Here is a 17,705-nt window from a genome sequence, read left to right on the forward strand (position 1 = left end):
GAGACTGAATGTCCCACAAACAACCTGCACTGAGTATTCATTACTAACCTTGTCAGCGAGCTTCCCCTTCCTCAAAGGCCACTCGCCAGTATGGATGATGACGGAGAGCAGAGGGGCTGGGAACACAGTAGAGCATAAAGCCGAATGATCGCATTAATATAAACACAAACAGGACATAACCCACAACCACATTCGTTGTAGTTGGAAATAGTCATATCAGTTTTGATTAGGAAACATTTGCTTTCAGGCTGTTGAGGCGTCTCAGCACATGAAAGTAAAGGCTGCCAAGCCCGTTGACCCGCGTTTGATTACTAGAACCCATGTGGTAGCAGGAGAGGGTGGCCTCCTGCAAGTTGTCCTCTGACTTCCATTGACGCACATGGCACTCTCACCCACACACGTGCATACACACCCACAGTAAGTATCACAATTTAAAACATGTGAATGTCTGTTTCCTTCATACATGTCACCTGAGCTGGTGTCACTGATGCTGAACACAACGCTATCTCACCTTAGGAGATGTGGAATCGACAGGGATAGAGCAGGTACTTCAACTGATGGCTGATGGTAAAAATCAATCCAGCAAATTTCCAGACCGCCCACAATTACCCAAATAGTGAAATCGCTGAACTGAGCTACCCAACAGGGCTTCCAGAGGGGTGTAGAAAGTCTGGATTCTTACTTCCAGCTCTATTGATGAGGCACTGTGGTGAGGAACAGGAGCTCAAGAGATCTCAGAAAGAAGCAAGAATTTTAACAGCAACTTGGCTGGAGGCCATTCACATGGCATTTTGGCAATGAATCTGGTTGTTTTCTGCCCATATCCTGAGAACTTCCTGAAGCTAAGTTAAAAAGTAACAGGCTAATTTCTTTGATGGAAAAAAAAATTCAAGACTACATACTTTTGAGTCTGTGGTGTGGTTATTTTTTATAATGCTTGTGCATATCCACAATGAAAAAGAGCAAGTCAGGTAGATGTGATCCTTTTAAATTTTTTGTTACAGTAAAACTCTAGTGTACAGATCTTAAGAATATGATCTAGTGAATTTCATAAATGTATGTGCATATTTTACAAATGCCTCGGTCAAAATACAAAATGCTTCTGTTAGCCAGATGGCAATGGAGCCATCCCATGGCCAGCCATTGTTTTTGTTTTTCTTATTCTGCATTAGATTGTTGTTGGTATTCTTAGACTTCACAGGTATGCAGTTGTATGGCGTGTCAACTCTGTTGGGTTCTTCTGCTCAACAGGTTTTGAGATCTGCCTGAGTTGTGCACATGAGTCCTTTCTTCTGTTCTGAGCTGGATTGTATGCTTCTGTAAGAATGCACCACAACTTGTTTGCCCAATACCTTATTTACATGTGTGTGTTCATGTCAGTGCTCAAGTATGTGAATATGCCCATGCGTGACTGCCAGAGGTCATTCTGGAATGTCATTCTTCAGGTGCCTTTGTGTTTTTGAGACAGTCTCTCACTGGGACCCTCAGCTTGCCAATTAGGCTGGGCTGGCTAGCCACTGAGTCACAGAGATCACTTGTCTCTGCCTCTTCCATGCGGAGATTTCAAGTACATACCACCACACCAGCTTTTTATGTGAGTTTTACAGGGATTGAATTCAGGTCCTCATGCCTCCATAGCACACATATCACCAAATGACCAGCTCCCAGCCTATTTATCTGGAGCGAGTCTTTCTCTGTACCACCAGTGCAAGAAAACAACATGGAAACTTATTAATTGTGAAAGCTCGGCCTGTAGCTTAGGCTTGTCCCACCAGCTCTTATAGCTTAAATTAACCCATTTATATTACTATGTTTTGTCTCATGGCTTTTTACCTCCCTTCCATCTTGCACCTCCTGTTTCCTCTCCATGTCTTCTGTTGTCTCCCTCACACCTATTTTCCTCTCATCTTTCTCTCTCTCTGCCCACAAATCCTGCCTAACCTCTTCCTGCCTAACTATTGGCCATTTAGCTCTTTATTAAACCAATCAGAAGGTGCCTTGGCTAAAACACATCTTCACAGTGTACAAAAAGATTATTCTACAACATTTACCCATTATCTTCAGGCTGGACCTCTGGGTTGTTCTAGGTTTAGCTCAATGAGTGTTTTCATCTCTCTGTAGTTAATATCTAATAGCTGGTTCATAGGGTAGGTATATGTTTAACTTCATACAAAACATCCAAATATGTCTTCAAAGTCGCTGCCTGTATCATGCTCTCACTGGAAATGTATGCAAGCACCTATCAATCCTTGCCCTTACCATCACCAAATTGTTAGTCTTCTTAACTTTAATCATAACTGTGTGAATGACATAATATTCATAATTTCAATGTCTTCCTCTGATAACCGTCGTGTTGACCATCTTTTTACAAGTTAATTAGCCCCTCATGTGCCCTCCTTCGTGTCAACTTTATCCCCTTCTAATCAGAGCACTTGACTCTTTATTATTGCATTGTTTGTCAAATATACACACATCTATCATCTATCTGCTCCTTCTGCTGCTTTCTGCCGATTTCAATCAAAATTCCACCACCTCCAAAGTTTCTCTGGCTACTGGTGACTGGCACCGTCTGCCTTGTCGGCAAAATGAAGCAGTTGTTTACTTTTCAGTGATCCATAAAGATGTGTCTGTAGATAATAAGAGAAAGAACATTCAATCTGATGGATGACTGTGTTGATCTTCAGGGATGCTTCAGTCGGCACTCAAGACAGGGCAGTGAAATATGAATGTGTGGAAACAACATGAAGAATGAATGCAGGTGAAGGTCCTGTTTGTGACCTAACCAGTGAGGGTGGGACTCCAAGCTCTGCACTAAGATTTCTGAGTGTCCTGAGAAAGACAGGAGGAAAGAACAGAGCCACCTTAGCTGAGACGAGAAGACTAACTCAGCCAGTTTTTACAACACAGGATCTGAGATCACAGGATAGCTTACTTGATTTAAATCCACGTCATTGAAAGAGGCGATTCTCTCTCAGGGTCACCAGAGCTCTAATTTCCCTGGGTGCACTCACACATTCATCTCGACCTTGTAGGACAGGTACTTTGGCTGCACTGAGCCAAGACTACAAATCGAGGCAGCTCGGAAACTGCACAGATGAGACTGCTCCTGTGTAGTAGTGAATGCTCGTGTGCAGCAGCAGTGAATGCTCGTGTTTGGTAGCAGTGAATGCTCGTGTGCAGTAACAGTGAACGCTCCTGTGCGGTAGCAGAGAAAACGAGGTCATACATGGCTCTGTCCTCCATCCTACCACATACATTGTGGCAGAGTGTGTGTTATTGTGCCCAAGGCTGAGGCCACAGCGTGTCCAAATGTGACTTCCAGAGGAGACAATTGACTCCACAGTTGTGTCCGAAGAGAACAAACAGGGCAGGGGGCTGTGACTGCTGGCCCATTCACGTGACAATGTTGTCACTGTCCTTAGACTGTCTTCTTATTCCCTCTGCTAACAGGGACATGTTTTGCGTCTCGTCAGTAGATAAATGGTTACTTTGATAGATGTCCTGCTTCTCTGCATTTTTCTGAAAATGACAGCCCTTTGCTCTTTGCAGTCCAATGATTTTCCATTACACACAGGAGCAAACGCATTTCTAGTCTCCCGTATTTACTTAGACAATTGTAAAAAAGCATAAAGCTGAATTGAAAGTTGGAGTTTTAAATTTTATTATTGACAATTTGCATTTGATGCTTACGGGGTCTTCTTTATCGGAAAAGCATTGAAACGGCACTGGTATCTACCTGCAAGCTTCGCTGTGGTCTGTGTGGCTTTTTTCAAACGCCTTCGTTTTGAGGAAAACAGAAACTACATTCATTGATTCCCGATCTTCTAATGAACAGGCTTGTCTGGACTTTGGAAACGTCTCTCCACTCCTCTCTGGAGGTCCCTAAAATATCATGCTGCTTGGCAGATAGCTTGTTTTTATTTTAAGGTTAATTATGTCAGCGGAGGTTCCTCCAAAGTGCTTCTGGGAAGTTCACAAGTCACATGACCAACCATGCCTCTTGTCCATACAGACAGTGCTTAAAGCAGAGGAGGCCCTCGGTAAATATATATATACAGTTTAAAGTGAATGAGTGAATGGCTACTAGGTTAAAGTGAAAAGCAGAGAAGAAATAGTTTCCAGTGTGTGCACATACAGACCTAAGTACAAAGATTCTCAAAAGATAGGCCTGCCAACCCTCCATGAAGCTGACAGTTATCTGGGTGCCATTTCCTCATGGAGGTCACCCCCAAGTACAGCATCGGTCCACAGGAAGACCCCACTGACAATGTGGGAATGTCTGAAGAATTCCCAAGGAGAATGTGCCATTTCTACCATAGAAGGAAGTAAAGCCACTTGGGAAGGGGAGCAAGAAGCTCTGCAAACCTCACGCAACCTCTCAGCTGCCCAGGGAGCAAAACCGAGGCGTGGTTCTCACCCCCAAATGCCACGATGAGAGAAGGATTCTGGTGTGTGGCATCTGAGTCCCGCAGCTAGGGACACACCCTCTTTTTTTTTTTTTTTTAAATCACAGCTGTCCACACTGTTCTTGGACGGCAAAGACAAGGAAAAGGCCAACTGGGCAGAACCTTAGAGAACTTTGGCTAAGGTCATGGGAGTGAATTTGGCAGCTGGACAAATTGACCTCTGCTAGAATGGATCCGTTTTTCGCTAGCATTTCAGTTGGTGGGTCCTCGTTCCCATTTTCTCCAGCATGCCAGAGCAGCGTGGCCTGCAGCAGTTTGCACTTACCGACCCTGGCATGAACGTTCACCTGCACATACTGATTAGAGAGTACAGAGAGGCCAGCCACGGGCCTTTCGCTTACTTGGCTGTTAACACCTATGTCTTCTGAAATGAATAGAGTGTTCTGTAGCACATTGGTCCACTCGTGCTTTTTTATTTATAGTCCCAAACACCCGTTTAATTGCATTCCTGCAAAGGGTGACTTTTCTGGGGACAGAAAAGTCAGCTATTTTCCCAGTCACATTTGCTCTTCGGTGCCAAGAATGTCCAGGTGATGTTCAGGGGAATGCGGAATGCGTCGTCCCCACCAGGTCCCCTTGGGTCACCTGCATTGAGTTTAAGCTCATGGAGCTGAGGAAAATTCTGTTGCACACTTGATCCCACAACTCCAAGCAAACCTTGTTGTCCTGGTTTGACTCAACACCAAGTAATTCACCTACATGAAACTGGAGAGCCTATGCGTCCACGGAGGTGCTAATGTCCACAACTGGTGTATTGTCTCGTGGCCCTGTGAAACAGGACAGAATTTAAATGACTGCATGTGCGCCACAATTCTCTTTTCCAAAGTCTTTACATCAACTCTCCATTTTGAGAGATGCAAAGAAATCACAGGTTCAAGGGTTCGTTCCAGTTCATTCACAGAGGAAATCACTTTGAAATTTATGAGACACATCTGTTTTCAAGTCTCTTAAATCTATTGTGTAGCTTCAACTGCATCTAGAGGGGTGCACAGGTTTTCTCAACCCAAGACCAAGGTCCTAGTGTTTTCTTTTATAGGTAAAGTGGTGATGTCCCAGGAATAAGAGCTCTAGAACCAAGGATCAAGGAAATGTTGCTTGAGTCATGTCTAAATTTGTAGTGTGTAGCATGGGCTAGGCTGTGTTAGGAAGCACACACAGAATAGTGTGTAATGTGGTATAGGCTGTATTAGGAAGCACACACACACACACAGAGAGAGAGAGAAAGAGAGAGAGAGAGAGAGAGAGAGAGAGAGAGAGAGAAGCTTCTTCCCTGAGTTCTCAAACTTGACTGCTCCACTGGACCTTTTAAAGATGCTAATCCAGTCAACCAGACTTCATCAGATGTACACTAGCTGTGTGGGATTGCAGATGTCCCTGGTGATTACGCTGTGCCTGGCTGTTGCTGAGAGCCACTATTCTGTGTGTGTGTGTGTGTGTGTGTGTGTGTGTGTGTGTGTGTGTGTGTGTGTGTGCTTCCTAATACAGCCTAGCCCATGCCACTCATCATTCTCTCTCTCTCATTGTGACTTCGATTTCCGTTTCCCCGGTGATTGTGATGTTGAACATTTCACTGTGTACTCATTGGCTGTTTGTATCCCTTCTTTTGAGAGGTGTCCATTTAGATGTGGTGCCCCTCCCAGAAGCTTCGTGATCTCTCAGAGTTCTTTATGCACCATCCCTTGTCTGATGCAGGGTTGCAGATGTGTCTCCCACTCTGCTTTTCTCAGTCCCGTGCTGACATTCCCGGTGCCACACGGCACCAGGCTGTCTCTGTCCTGTTCCATCAGTCTGTGTGTCTGCTTTATGAAAATACCATGCTGGCTGTTTTTCGTAAAGGCATTTTCCTTCTAGTAGAGAATGTACTTAATTATGTTCATGTCCTCAGCCACCCCCTCCCCCGACTCCTCCTACTCTCCTTGCTTCTCTCAGAGACCCTCTCCTCTGCTCTCGCACACATGCATGTGATGTATAGATACAGATGATGTGGACATAGGTAGATAATGATTGCATGTGAGAGAAAATATGTTTGTCTTTCTGAGTCTGGGTTATTTCACTAAATATGATTATCTTTAGTTCTATTTACTTTTCCAAGAATGACTCTTTAATTCTTATTTATGGCTGACTAAAGCTTGGTTTGTATACATACAACATTTTTTCCATGTGTCCACTGATGGCCATGCAGGCTGAGTCCCATATGTTGACTACTGTTAAAAAAAATGTTGCAGTAAAACATGGATGTTCAGGTAGGCATCTCCCTCCCTCTATTTGTCTCTCTGTCTCTCTATATCTCTCTGTGTGTCTCTTTCTTTCTCTCACTTTCTCTTTCTTTCTGTGTGTGTGTGTGTTCATGTGTTTGCAGGTACATGTGTATACATGTGTGTGGAGGCCAGGCGACAGTCTCTTCCCTTCTACTCCTTGGATGCTTTCATTATTATTATTATTATTATTATTATTATTATTATTATTAGAAAGAGTCTCTCACTGTCACAGAATTCACCAAGTGGCTATCTTGGCTGGCCAGCATGGCTCAAAGACCACCTATCTGCACCTACCTAGTACTGGATTGCCAGTGACCAGTAGCTCACCTGCCATTTTGTTGTTGCTGCTGCTTACATTGATTCTAGAGAAATGAAGTGTTCTCGGGTCCCCAGGCCTGCAAGGCAGGGCATTTGCCAGCTACACTACTGTCCTGGCCTTGTTATTTGTTTTCATGATGACAACTATTTTGATTGGGGTGAGATGGAATCTCCGTGTAATTTAGATTTTTTACTTCAATGGTGGCTTAGAATTTTGAACATTTTTTCATCTTGATTAACCATTTGTAACTCGTCTTTTGAGAACTCTCTATTCCTCTTGTCTATGTGTCTAGAAATTCATCCATTGCGTGTCCTAAAATATGGTATATTTGGGAGGAATTCCCATGGGTGCTGAGTAGAGTTTGTTTTCTGCAATGGTTGCATGCAGGTTGTTGCATCTGTGGGTGTGTCTGTTAAGTCCCTTTGGTCCACAGTTGCACTTAACTCTGAAGTTCCATTGCTGATTCATCATCTGGATCACCTATCTTTTGATGAGCGTTGGGATGATGTTGAGATCAATATGCAACTTTATTATCTAGTGGTGCTTGTTTTATGAAATTGGGTGTACCAATCAATGTCAGAGTATGTATGCTTCAAGTTGTTTCAGATCTTGATAGGTTGTTCCCTTAACCAATACAGCAAGACATTTATCTCTCCTGAATACTTTATCAGATATTCAAAGCTGCATCTTTTTGCTTTTGAGTTCCATTGTTTGGATTGGTTTTTTCTTTGCTTTTGCATCTCCATACCATAGTGAGGACAGTTATTATCTTAAAACCTAAACATGATGAGGACGTGGGGAAAAGGAATGCTTGTACATTGTTAAGAGGAATGTGTTACACTTGTTAGTATGGAAACAGGAAGGAAGTTCCTGGAAAAAAAACTAAAAACTGAGCTACTTTATGATGCACAAATCCCACTCCTGAGTGTATAACAAAGACAAGGAAACCAGCTCCGAGAGACATCAGCACTCTCACATTGACTGTAGCACCATTCGTAATAACCAGGAAGCAGAAACCACATACTGGCTGAAGAACAAGTAAGAAAAGGCTGTACAGATACGGCAGAATACTATTCAGTCATAAAAAATGATGTCATTCAGCAACATGCTTGGTCCTGGAGACTGTTTTTCTAGATGAGATGAGTCAGGCACAAAAGGACAAGTGTCACTCGATCTCACTCTTGGGTGATATCCAAAAATGTCTCCTAGATATTGAAAGCAGACTGGTAGTCACCGGAAGTCAAGGGCTACAGGTGCATGAAGAAAGATGCTACAGTCAGGAGCATGAAGTTCTGAGGGGCCCTTGCTCGGGGGAACAAATGTAGATGGCAGCAAAGAACTTCACATTTCAAAAAGCTGGACAGATTTGGAAAGTTTCTACCATAAGGAAGTAAGTGTTTAAGGAGGTGAATGTTTCCAATTATTACTGTTGTTGTTGTTGTTATAATTATTATTATTAAGCATTTCTCAATGTTTAGGAACATAGCATGGTACCTCATTAATACATACAACTTAATTTAATGTGTTAAAATTAAAATTTAAAATATTTATGATATAAAAACTAGTTTTGGAAATAATGTATATAGTTTCTTCTTATTTATAAAATGTCTACATTTAAACTAAAAGTCTGGAAAATTAAACGCTACAAGCAACTGCTGCAGCTTCTTTTGGAGACATCTCTCCATGAAGCCCATGGGGCTGGCTTTGAACTTATGTCGTCCAGGATGGTTTTAAAGTCATAAGCCTCCTGCCTCTGCCTTCCAGTTACTGGATTACAGTCACACATCAGGCCAAATATACTGACTCTTAGAAGTTATTATCTTTAAACATTTTTGTTTTGTTTTGTTTTTCAAGATAGGGTTTCTGTGTAGCCCTGGTTGTCCCAGAACTCGCTCTGTAGACCAGGCTGGCCTCAAACTCACAGGGATCTGCCTGCCTCTGCCTCCCAAGTGCTGGGATTAAACATGTGCACCACCACTGCCCAGCTGTCTTTGAACATTTTTATATTTATGTATTTTATGTGTATGTGTATGTGTCTTGCCTCCATGGGTATCTGTGCACTTCACATGTACTTGGCACCTGAGGAGGTCAGAAGAGGGTGTCAGATCCGTGAAACTAGAGCTATGGATGGCTGTGAGCCACCAAGTGCACAATGGGAACTGAACTTAGGTCTTCAGGAAGAGCATCCAGGGCTCTTAACCACTGAGCCAACTCTTTAGCCCCAACAGCTGTTGTCTTTGTGAAAGGATGGAACAGGTACAATTTTTTTTTCACTAAAAGCATTTCTAAGCTGCTTGAAATATATACATACATTTTGACCTATGGTATGTGTATTGGTGGTGGCCATGTTTTAGAGATCATACTTCCAAAAGGATTGACTCTGTCTGTTAGTTTGCTAAAAGTAGATCTGATGGTTTAATGTGTGTTATGGTGATGAGCACAGAAATTGTTTCAGAAAATATAGTTCTATGGCTCCCATATTCACTAATATGTTAATCCAGTTGTTAGCCTTTAACTCATTTGCAAGAAAAAAAATCTTCGCAATGGATAATAAAAGATTTATTATATATATATATATTACTTTGATAATAAAACAACATAATAAAGCTGTTTCCATTTTAGAAAAAAAAAAAAAAAACAGAACCTCTCCTCTGTGATACTCCAGTCCTCATAGATGCTTTTGGATGCTTCCAAGAATGCTGTGGCTGCTTTACAAGGAAGAGGATATTGCTACCTGCCTCCCATGCAGCTCCCAAGCTCAATGGCTGACAGAAAGCTGACAAATTTTATAGAATTAAACTGATCAATTGTTTCTGAGCTCCTTTTCCATGTCCAACAGGGAATTAGTCTATACAATGTACATGACTGTCAAGATTTCTAATATGAAGCAAAAACAGCTCAAGAAGTTGGCTTTAAAGGAGCCTGGTGTCCCCTTTCCCTCTATTCCGCAGTAGTCATAAGTACATGAAGTGAGTGAGAAGGTGAATGAATGGATGAAGGAATGAATCAAGGAGTACACTCTCTCCTATAGTCAGACCAGATTCTTTCGGTGGGAAAGAGCTGATTCGTTTAAATCTTTTATTATCCATTGTAAAGATTTTTTCCTTGCAAATGAGTTAAAAGCTAACAATTGGATTAACATATTAGTGAATATGGGAGCCATAGAACTTTATTTTCTGAAACAGTTTCTGTGCTCATCACCATAACACACATTAAACCATCAAATCTAGTTTTAGCAAACTGACAGACATGATCAATCCTTCTGGAAGTATGGTCTCTAAAACATGGACATCACCAATACACACACCATAGGTCAAGAAGTCCATGTGAACTCCAAGAGCATGATGAAAGACCAGTTTATGAAGGCATATTCTCTGGTGCATGCAGGAATGCACACACATGCATGCTTAAAGCAGCCAAGAAGCTAAGACACGCCCGTGAAGAAGCGCTTCGAAAATAAAAATCCTGGCTGTCCAATTTTGCAAATTGCCAGGGGTGGAAGTAAGAGTCAGCTGAGAGTAAAGGGGTCTGCAGAAGGGGTGTGTGGGAAGGAGGCGGAAGGGAGCCCGCAGGAAAGGGAATTCACTGAATGTTCTATTTGTGTTTCCCAGAACCTACTCCATCAGTGTGGAGGAAAGAGAGACAGCTGCCGTTGGAACATTGGCTGGTAAATGGCACAGGCCGTGTTCAAACAAATACCCAAAATGCCAGCCCCACACAGTCATGTTCTAATAGCACATGTGCAGGCTGCATCCTCTCTACAGGGGCCCTTTATTCACATCAGTATCAATGTGCAAGCTTCCGAGTTCTCACCACTGCTTCGGCATTCGTCTGTCGTTAAGAAGCCTCGAGACCTGGTCCGTGGAGTTCATAGAGACGCTGGTGTTTCTTGCAGCTTGTGTTGAACATCCTTACACACACACATATGTACATGATGCATAGATTCCAAACCCCAATTCCATTCCACAAGGCTTTTTCTTGCTTTCCTGTGTCTCACTTCTGTATATCCCTCTACCCCAGGGACACCTTGGTTCCAAGATGCCAACACATCTACTCACTTGTTTTACCCTGAAATGCACAGGGAATTGCCTCAGAATCATGGCACAGGTAAGGATCCACAAAACAAACCTACCTAAGATGTTCAAATTGCATTCTCTTGGTTCCCTCAAATTGGGGATGGGGAGGTAGGATAGTGGTTGTTTTTTTTTTTTTTTAAGTTGTACTCAAACTCTAGTTGAGGAACCTTCTGGAGAGATGGAGTAGACATGCTCCTTCCCCTTTTTCTAAGTAGAAGCTCTACTGTCTCAGGTACATGGGTGATAGAAATTTCCTTTTACGATTTTAGCTCAATTAAAAGCACTGACCTGAAAATATACAGAAACACAGACATCAGAGATACTGAGAAGGAGAAGGCAGAGCAGACAGGAACCTCAAGCCCCGAGAAGAGTTCCCTCCCGAATTCCCATTCCTCATTTTGTTGTCACTGCTGTGGGTTTTGTGCCTAGATGTTCCAGTATTAAACTCACCTGGCCAATCTAGCAGCGCAAGAGATGACAATGACGACAGCCAGAACGCTCTCTAGCCCAACAGGCAGGAGAGACGCATTTTGACAATAACCACTCTAGTTCAGTCAGATACCACAGGGGTAAGTGGCTGCATCAGACCTTGGTCTGCAAAAGCCAAGGAAGAAGCTAAGGTTTTTTCCTCTGCCAGGCTGTCAGAAGCCATCCTAACCCCTTCTCAATCACCGCTTCATGTGAAATCTCAATTAGCTCAAAATAAAATTGATAATTTAAAAACAAAACAAAACAAAAGGCTGGGGAGACAGTGTAGTGGATAAACTGCTCACTGTACAAGGGTGAGAACCGGAGTTCAGGTGGCCAGCACCCATGTGAATGGGGAGGGGAGGATGGTGGCCCATCCATAACCTCAGCATTCAGGAGATAGAGATGGGATACTTCTAGGGCAAGCTGGGCAGCTACACTGTAGAACTGGCAAGCTCTGGGTTCAGCCTTGGTGAGTAAAGCGGAAGGCTATCAAGGAAGACATACAATGCCAATCTCTGCCAACCCCACAGCCATGCACATGTGAGCCCACATACATGCAAACGTGCACACACACACACACACACACACACACACACACACACACACACACAGCCCATAACTCCAGTGCTAGGAAAGGAAAGGCAGGAGGAACAGAAGTTGCAGGCCAGCCTAGACTGCATGCTGAGACCCTGTCTCAAAACACTGAAACCAAAACAATGGAACTACCTGTATTTTTTGTTCTTCCTTACTTGGAAATTCAGTTGAGGTTCATTTGTTTCTGTTTATATTTAGTATTATCTTTGGTTTGCCCATACTAGAGGACTTGGTTTTGAGTTTTGAATGTGGACAGCATTAGTATGCTTCTGAAGGGGAAAATGACCGTGACGGACACTCAGAGACACAGCTGCCTCCCCTGCTCCTTCCTCCCAGTCCCGTCCTCCACCCGGCTCACCTGTTCCTGGCCGGTGTTCCTAGTCACTAACCTGTTTTTCTGCTTTCTGTTTTACCTTCTTGCGGTTCCTTTTTCAAGGGCGGGCAGATCCTTGCATTTTATCATTTCCTTGTCTCTACAGAGAAGCCGCACTCTTAGAGACAGCTCCATCGGGGGCAGAACTTCGCCTTTACAGTTCCTTCGTCTAGCACTGCATGCTAAAGTCTCGGCATATCACTTTGTAGACATCTTCTTTCAGCTGTAGGGTAGCCGGCGGTTCCATTGTGTTAATGTTCCATTTCTTTTTTTTTTTTTTTTTTTTTTTTTGGTTTTTCGAGACAGGGTTTCTCAGTGTAGCTTTGCGCCTTTCTGGACTCACTTGGTAGCCAGGCTGGCTCGAACTCACAGAGATCCGCCTGGCTCTGCTCCGAGTGCTGGGATTAAAGGCGTGCGCCACCACCGGCCGGCTTCCATTTCTTTTTTCAACTAATTTTCAATACTGGAAATCTAGGTAACAATGACAAAAAAAATACTAGAAAGGATTAATTCTGAGTATCTTACTCTTTTCAAGAAAAGCTTTGAGGATAAATTTTCTAGAACTTTGATTGCTACATGCATGTGAAATCTTGTCAGACACTGTCAGGTTCTCTACCATAGCGCTACACTTTGCATTCTTCCCACAGTGGTAAGAGAACATATCTATTTCCCAACAATAGACTAAAAGGTAAAGATTGTGAATTTTTGCCAAGCACATGGAAGGGAAATATTGTCCCAGATTTTTTTCCTCAATACAGAGCATTTCTGTTGCTATAATTTAAACTGAAACTATGTTAATTTGGACACATTTGTGAATATATTAGAGATTGTATATTTACACTATATATATGTGTAGTTTGTGACAGTTGTGAAATACTTTCTTCCAATTCAATCTTTATATTTTTGCCATGCAAAAGCTGTTTCACTTTTATGTACAAATATATCGATATTTTTATTGCATTTACCTTTTGAATCATAATCATAAAGTCTTATTCTAAAACAAGTTCCAGAGAAAGCCCTTGGCATCTATTACATGTGAAGTTTCAGTTTTTATAGTTAGAACTCTGATACATGTTCATTTTTTTCTTGCAGTGTGAGAACTTGATCTAACGCCACCTTTTTCAAATGACTGATAAATGATGGCGCCACCACTATTTAACTAAAGCTGGTCATTGTCTCCAGAGATTTCGGATGTTGTACTAAATCTCCACTAATGTACTAAATGTTGCTGAGGCTATTTCTAGTCTTTCCAGGTACCCTATTTTTATATTTGTCTATGTGCAGAAGATAAAAATCTTTCATCATAAAACCAGGGTTTACAATCTGGTAGAGATAATCCCTTCCCGTGCTTTTCAATGATTTATTTTCCCCCCACGACCCCCCCATGAACTTAGTAATGCCTTATCTAGCCTTTTATTTCTTTGTGGGTGCTTAACAACGCAACTAGAACAACTAGGAAGAGGCTCTGCAGTCACCCAGAGAAGGAGAGAGGTTCAGCTCAATCCAGCCTCTCTGTGTGCTGACAAGGACACCAGACATGCGAGGAAGAGGTCATCCTGAAAGTGTGTCCTTCTGCTCTAGCCACCCTTGCTGACTGTCATGTAGATTGTGTGAGTAAGCAATGAACAGCTCGGTTGAGCTTATTCCAAACTCCTCAGCCATAAAATCATGTCTAAAATATAATACTGTTTTAAGCTTCTGCATTTAAACCTCTTAGGAAAAAAGGGAAACCTCTGTTCTCTGTGGCATTGTAAAGAACAGCTTAGCGTTCTTGAAATCTCAGCTTGAGGAATGCATGGCCGGGCAGCTCACAGGCCCAGGGGTGAGCTTACTACTATTATTTTGCTAAATAGATAAAGTATAAAATTCATATCTCTCTATGCAGAGATTAGTGGAGCTCTCTGACCTCATCAGAGAAGTCTCTTTGTGCAGCAGTTAGGCTAATGCAAAAAAAAAAAAAAAATCAAACTTGGTTAAAGTGCAGAGAAGACTATCAGTGGGGTTCTCACCCACAAATGGGACATCTGTATGACACCCTCCCCTCTCCTCAAGGCTCAGGGACCATCACACAATGGAGGATGGAAAAGTTTTAAGACCCAGAGCTCAAAGAGAACTGGACTGAAACAGTGACTTCTAGAGAACGCAGTTCACTCATGAACTCACAGCACCCATGGTTGCCTGAATATGACCCACACAAGATCAAGTCAGTCAAGACTCTAGCCTAGATGGGGGAAGGGTTCAGGGGCCCCCACCCTGACTGAGGAGCTATGGACAGTTGATGACTTCTAGAGGAGAGAGAGAGTCAGTTTTCTTTAAAGGTGCAACTCCTGGTAGGTCAACCAGGGGTCAGGATGACTCCACATCCAGAAGTACGTGGACGGCACAACGGGGAACTGACAAGATCTGGGAGAAGCTAAAGAATGGAGTGATGAATACGATCAAAACACCTAGTATGAAATTCTCAAAGACTTGAGTGCAGCGGGTCACAGTGCATGAAAATGTCTCAATGAGACATGGTATTCTGTCAAACTACTGAATGTAAATTTTATTTATTTACAATTTTTTTAATGTGTCCATATGTTTGCTTGTGTGAGTTTATGTGCACTACATGTGCCAGCACCCACTAAGACCAGAAGAGGGTGTTGGGTTACCTGGTACCGGAAATTCAAATGGCTTTGAGACGCCAAGTGTGGGTGCTGGGAACTGAACACAGTCCTCCACAAAAGCAAGCACTCTTAACTGTGGCCGAACCGTCTGTCCAGCCTCTGTCAACTTCAAGAAGAAAGTCTTACTTTGTGTTTCCTTTCCTCGATTTCCTTGCAAACGAAGCTCCATTCCCTTGTTTTCCACTGTCATCTTAAAGAATTCTGACAAATTTTTAACTTTATATCTAATTTAATCTGTCTGGTGGCCCCAAAAATATTCTCTTTAAAGATGAACAGTTTTCACTTTCATAATTGCTGTTTTCCTTGCTTTCTGATTTTGATTTTTTTCTTCTGGGTATTAGGAAGGTATCTATTTTGTTCTTGTTGTTTTAAAGTGTCTTAATTTTATTTTCAATTTTACATTTTACTCTCTGGTTCATAATTTGTGAATGATATGGTTTGGCTCATGCAGAGTTCTTTGAATAGCAGACAGTTATCTTTTTACTATCCTTCTCCGGTATTTACTTTATTCTAGGTACCTTGTCAGTATAAAAAAACTTTTTATGCTCTCTCTCTCTCTCTCTCTGTGTGTGTGTGTGTGTGTGTGTGTGTGTGTGTGTGTGTGTGTGTGTGTGCTTTTTCGAGACCAGGTTTCTCTGTGTAGTTTTGTTGCCTGTCATGGATCTTGCTCTGTAGACCAGGCTGGCCTCGAACTCACAGCGATCTGCCTGCCTCTGCCTCTCAAGTACTGGGATCAAGGGTGTGCATGCTGCTACCCAGCTCATGTTTGTTTGTTTGTTTGTTTGTTTATGTATAATTGCTTGAGTGTTCCACATCCGTATTTACTTGAATTCTCTCCCTTCTGTGTGTGTGTGTTTTTTTCTCCTACTGTCACACTTTTGAAGGGCTCCATGCCTTGTCAAGCATTCTCTCTCCCAGAAGCCGGCTCTCTACTCTGGTCTCACTGGCTTCAAGCTCTTCCTTGAACATATGCTATGAAACACCAAGTCTCTGGGAAATGTGGGGATGGGGGTTGAGTTGTGGGGAAGACTGGAGGGTGGGAAGAGGGAAGAGGGGGGATCTGTGGTTGGTATGTAAAGTGAATAGAAAATTTCTTAATAAAAAAAAGAAAAGAAAAAGAGAACACCAAGTCTCAGACCTTTGTCTGGTGGATTAGCACTTGTTTGATTACAGATCCTGGGTGTGATTTCATCCGTGTTCAGCATTTGCTGTCTGCTCCTCTCTCCACCTTGCAGGCTCTGAAGCTTTCTTTCTCTTACTCGCCATAAGCTCCAAGCTATAGCAGGATAAAACTTGATGCTTCTTTCTTTTCAAAGCAATTTGAAATCCTCGGTGTGTTCCCTTGGCTAGTAATCCCACACAACATCAGCCATTTGTGATTATATTTGTATTTTATAAGGCTTGTTGTTGTTGTTTGGAAGGATGCACGGAGATACCACAACATACTAAGTGTGTGTTCTCATATAGACAAACTGTTACCTTGCTTTTTGAGGTCATTTCTCACCCCAGAGAATATGATAAGTAGCTCAGCATTGTCTATAAAATTACCTTAGGAATATAACTCTTCACTACTGCATAATGTTAAATATTTGGGAAGTTGGGTAAAACAGAACAAATAACACTTAATAAAGGGAGTGTTGAAATAACAGTAACAATAGGAAAGCTGCCTTTCTGTAAAGCCTTGACTGTGCTAGTGAATTACACTAAGCGAGTGCATAAACATGGCGTGGTTTCTCCTGAGTAAAGTCAGGAGTGGTGTACCCTATGCCAAAGACAGGAAAGATGATAATGAGTCTTCTTAACCTCTGTCTGGTCTTGTTTGATTGTGTTGTCTTTTTTACTTGACCACAGGAAGTCTGGCCCTACTACTACCCCCGTGTTTTCCTGAGGGAAATCAAGGAGGTTTCTGGACAGCATCTCAGGATGCCAGAGGAACTAGATGCATGGTCAGCCTCTGACTGTCTTTGCCCACTGCCAAAATTACAGACCCAGGCACAGCCCATCTGTGGGGTGCTGTTCAGCTTGGGTGCTAGGGAGGGGTGAGGAGGTCTGAGGCTGACTGCCTCCTTCCTTTCAGTGAGCTTTGAGTTTATTCTGAGATCCAAACTAGTGTCCCAGGCTCATTAGCCAGCTTTGGGGTCTTTATAGTTCTCATAGGCAAGGAGCTACTAGCTGAGCCTTCCACTGGAGGGGATATTGTGTTGTGTGATATTTTGTTTGTGTCTGACAAATAAAGCTTGCTTGGAGTCAGAGGATGGAGCTAGCCACTAGTTAACCATAGAGGTCTGGAGGTCTGTATAGAGAGAAACAGGAAGTGATAAGGCGGAGTGGAAACAGGATCTCAGCCCTTCAGGTCCGAGGATCCGGAGAGGTGGGGAGTGACTGCGGCTGCTCCCTTGCTTCTCTGATCTTTCAGGTTTTGCCCTGACATCTGACTCCTGGTTTTTATAATTTTATAATTGATAAGATTAATTATATTTAC

This window comes from Peromyscus leucopus, chromosome 6, assembly GCF_004664715.2.
Source record: "Peromyscus leucopus breed LL Stock chromosome 6, UCI_PerLeu_2.1, whole genome shotgun sequence".
Classification (NCBI taxonomy): Eukaryota; Metazoa; Chordata; class Mammalia; order Rodentia; family Cricetidae; genus Peromyscus; species Peromyscus leucopus.